The sequence below is a fragment of the Pundamilia nyererei genome, unplaced genomic scaffold (assembly GCF_000239375.1).
Source record: "Pundamilia nyererei isolate P.nyererei 1_Seehausen unplaced genomic scaffold, PunNye1.0 scaffold00190, whole genome shotgun sequence".
Classification (NCBI taxonomy): Eukaryota; Metazoa; Chordata; class Actinopteri; order Cichliformes; family Cichlidae; genus Pundamilia; species Pundamilia nyererei.
Window position 1 is genome coordinate 293,830 of NW_005187591.1, and position 5,021 is coordinate 298,850.

Consider the following 5,021-nt stretch of genomic DNA (forward strand, 5'->3'; position numbering starts at 1 on the left):
ACACAAGATTTTTACCTTTAAAGTGCCAAATGCCCATTGTGCTGTAGTTCTTGGTACACAAACACTATGACCTCATCCAAATCAGTGTGATGCTTTCTTCTGAATAGACCCAGTTCATGATAAAGTGGGTGATTCACAGCTAAAATCACACGTATTTCTTTGTTACTAAATCCAGTTGAAAAGCCTCATGTAATTAGGTCATCTAATGTTGGCATAGTGCACACCAAAGAGATGTGCAAAGCGATGAGTTGCCTTGATTATATTTTCTGAGTTATTCCTGGCAAATTTGCCACTTTTCTCTTCAGTGGCCCTAATATGCCATTGTACTTAAACAGGTTAAAGACAACAATCTTTTCAGAGTGAGCAAAAACATATTTTCTTCATAATGATTAGAAATGTTAAATCAGCCTGTGACCTTCACTCAAATGCCTCCATGTTTGGAAAATACAACTTTACAATCTTGGTACTCGCCATCTCTGCCTTTCTCACGTCTGCATCTTCCCCATTTGGTCGTTAGCCCTCAGCCTCAAAACCACTGAGACTGACCCTCATGCAGGCTGACCGCTTTACAAGCTCACACAGCCACTGTTCAATCTGTGTTCAAGCAGCGGCTGCATGCAAGAATGCACAACTCTGTCTGAACCACAAACGTTTTATCTGAAAAGATACACCTCAGACTGTGAGCACATTTTCTCTTGCACTGTTCCATAGAACAGGAAGGTTGTAAATAAAAAAAAAAAAAGAGAAGAGAAGAATCAAATGTAGTATATCAAGTCATGCACATATATGCAAAGGCAAATAAATATCTACATGCTTTATGTATACATATACATTTTACAGGCACTCACTTGAGATACATTTGCAAATGCAGAGTATTACTGTTATAATCACATTATCATATGCAGTTCTGGGAAAACTAAGTATATCCTTATTGCATCCATAACAATTAAGAGCGTAAGCAACAGCCATGTGTTTCTTATCTAATGCACTTGAATAACTGACCATCATCAACTGTGAGCACCTCAATAAAAGCATTAGTTTTGACAGTTTTCTGTTCTGGAGCAATGCTATAATCTTCCTAAGAAAATTCACTCAAGCCTCAGACCCAGACAGAGAAACTGCAAAAAACCCAGGAGCTACATCTCAGACTCTACAGGCCTCAGTTAGCATGTTAAATGTTAAAGGTCACAACACTACACTTAAAAGGTCTGAATACTTATGCTGTGTTTGGAAAAGCTGCCAGGAGGAAGCCTCTTTCGCATTAAAAGAACACAGCAGCACGGATTAGGTTTTCCAAAACTGCATCTGAACAAGACGTCTGGAAAACCTCATACCAACTTTGACCCAGCCAAAGTCCAGATGAGCTGTAAAGAAGACTGCAACCAAAAGTCTGATCGCATTTTCCTTCATTTAGGTGTGCTTAATATAACAATATAAACTGACAGTGTACCTCATGTACCATGCCTCCATACATACATACAAACACATTTCACTGATTATTTTGGGCCCATTGTTCCTGCACATCTCTTATCGCTCACTGACTCTCAGCTGGTACTTTTAACCCTCACCCTGTGACCCTTGGTTCCCAGATGGTTAAAGACTGTGACTGATGCCTTATTCACTTGGCCCTGCATTGTCATTAAGTCTCAAGTTAACGTCATGTGGTTGGTGGTCATGCCACTGCAAAACCTCAGCTGGAAAGAAGGCAGGTTTAAGCCACTTCTGCAATGGCTTGTTTTTTGTTTTGGAGATATACCAAGAACCAGAACACAGACGTCAACTTACTAGCTAGCTACGTAGTGTATTATTAATTTCTAAAACTTCTGGAATATGATGGGGGGTTTTTTTGCTTGTTTTTTTTGTTTTGTTTGTTAATGTGGTTCTGTTTTTACTAAAAGAAACAGCGCCTTTACTCTTGCCACTGTTCATAAGCTGAGCCACACAGCTTCTTCCTGTCAGAAACTGAAAGGTCTTCCGTGAGAAACCATGAAGCTAACACATCATCATAAGTGTCTGTAAATAGTGTGAATATATTTTGAAATCACTTTTACACTTTACACCTAACTTGGCAACATCTTCTCCAAGAGCTTGTTTGCTTTCAAGCATTTGGACCTAGTTAATCACGTTAGTCTTATAGACAGAAGAATGTAGAATTTAATATTAGATGTGCAGTCAAAAGCTCACAAAATGAAGAAACTAGCATGACAGTAGAGTTTGTCATTACTGTTAAGTGCAACACATCCCATTAAACGAGGTATGTGGTTTAGGCCGACTGATATATTTTTTAAAGCCTAATATTGAGAAAAATAAGTTGTCATTTAAAAATCCAATATATCAGCAGGTACTTTTTGGTACATTAAAAAATGTTTTAATGTAAAGGAGACGTCTGCTACAGATAGGGTAAGATGGATGCAGATGATCTGCTGTGGAGACCCCTGCAAGGAGCCGGAGAAAGGAGAAAGGAGGAGACACACAAACATTGAGTTTTCCCCAGCATGAGTCCTTACTGAGCTAATAAGACAATGCCTTTTCATAATAAGGTCGTTTCACCTTCACAACAAGTGACTCGTTGACATCTGGCTCTATTCAGATCAGCTGGTTGGTGTGCTTGCAAAAACTGCAGGGTGCCCCCTGGTGGACAAAATATCCAACAACAACACTGGTAACATAGCTGAAGGGTGTTTCTCCCACAGCTTTTTCACTTTTTATTAAATTATTTTCCTTAAAAATACCAACACTGACATATTGGCAAATATACTGTTGGGCTCTAGCATGTAATATGGAACATACATACAATACATACATGTATTATGAGAGGAATCCACACAGAGATGTAATTTAGGCAATGTTAGCCTGTAGCTTAAACACAGATGTGCCATGTATGGTGTATATGTATGGTATGGAGCCACAGAATATATTAGTCTTATAATAAAGGTGATCCAGCCTGTTAAGTCTAAATCAGACTATCAATATTATAAGTGGTGTAAACTTTCAAACCTATAATCACTTATGCCTACGCTGTGCTACTTATGACTGTTTTGATATTCCTTTAAATAATACCATGTTTTTGTTGCATTTATGAAATTATACACTAAAAATAAGAAAAAAGCTATTTCCTTTTTTATGGAACAATTCTCAAATTAGGGAAAAACAATTATCTTGCATAGGCCTAATTTAAAACGGAGTAGATATTAATCTGTGAATGCTACCCGTGTTTGTGCAAATGAGTCCTATTAAAAATAATGAAAAATTTAAAAAACATAGGCCACTTTCAGTTTAATTTGACCAAAGTCCAGCTGCAGGTCATGCACATGGGACAGCAGCAGGGTTGGTTGATGCACAATTAAATTCATGCGCAATTAAATTCTTTATATTCAAATTTTCATAACAGATAAGATTAAATAGCAGGAGTCATGACTAGCGATTTATGTGTGTGCATTCATGCTAGTCATGGGTTCGGATAAACTAATGAAATAAAGTGATTGGGCATAAGCAATGGCACATTTAAGCTGACAAAAAAACTAACTTTATTTTTAAAACTTGCAGAGGTTACACCCTTTAACAGTTGGAAAATTTAGACTTCCTTACAATGATAAATAAAATGATAATTTATATATTATTCCTGTTCATCTAGATTTTAATCAGAGCCACAGCAGAAGCTCCATGCAGCCCTGCAGTTGCAGGTTAGAGAGCCCTACCCTGGACTGCATAAGCGCTGATCTCACCCGTGCAAGGTTACATATTATGCTGTATAACCTGCATACAAGACATGGCTCCATAGTTTTGTTTCCCCATATATGACAAAGCATATCAGCTCTCGCAGTTGAGTTCAGAGATTGTGCTGCTATGAAAAAAATGCCTGTCTGCTCTCTGTTTAGTGTGCAGGGAATCAGATGGAGGATGCTGAGATATGCAGGAAAGACGTAATCGATGTGCTTGTCAACACATGCTCGACAGTGACACACACACGGAGAACACACACTGAGGTGTGAATGACATGTCTCTGTCTAAGTGGCCCAAATTGAATCTCATTGTTTCCGAGCCGGTGCACAGCTACCGGCAGTGATGGAGGACTCTCGTCACTGGCCTGTTGCCTTCAGTTATGTCACTTAGTGAGATTCGGGACTCAAATCCCTCAGTGCCAGTGCCACTAACAGTCCTGCTGGTACAGCACATCCATCACACCTCCCGGCCACCATTATCTAACCCAGTAGAGTGAAGTCACCGGGTCACACACCTGCAGTCACGACCCCTCGCCAAGAAAGTTACACTTGCGTCAGTGCAGCAAATGGTGCAACCTCTAAGCTATTATCATTGCAAATCCTTTCTAGGAAATCAATAAAGTTGAAAATAGCACAGTTAAATGTTTAATGATGAAGAATACACCGTGTCCATAGAGCTACTGCAGCACTCTGGCTCAGTCCCCACAGGTTTGCAAGTGCACATTACAAATAAATCTTGAAGGACTTTAAGGAAAATTCAGTGAAAAGGGTTTCATGTGAGATTTACAAAGAACTATAAAATTCAGCATTTTAATCCAGACCAATGATGATTCATTGATTTAATCCACTGAAAACGTATGTTTGGAAAACTTTCCCAGAGTCGTGAAAAGTAAATTTTGTCTGTGTCACAAATGTATGAGTCAAGAGATCCAAGCAGGAGAAGCAGACAGCGGTAGCTAGAAACCATTTTTGGCTTTAGGACGATTTAGGACGGCAATTACTGTTAAAGTTCAGTGAATACCATCCACGGGGACTGAAATCCACACGTAACACAAACACTGTGTGGTCTCTTTGTATGTGTAAATGCAAAGAAAGGGCAAAGTTAATTTTTATTATATAGGTGACTGAATATTTCCACTGAATCCCCACGACCTGAACTCAGGTAAGAGGCAAAAGTTGGATGGAACGTTTGAATTCTGTATTTTCAAACTATTCATTTTTTTGTTGGAATTTCTTGCCATAAAGGCTTCGAGTTACACATGAATTATACTAGGGGTGGGCAGTATAAACAATATAAAT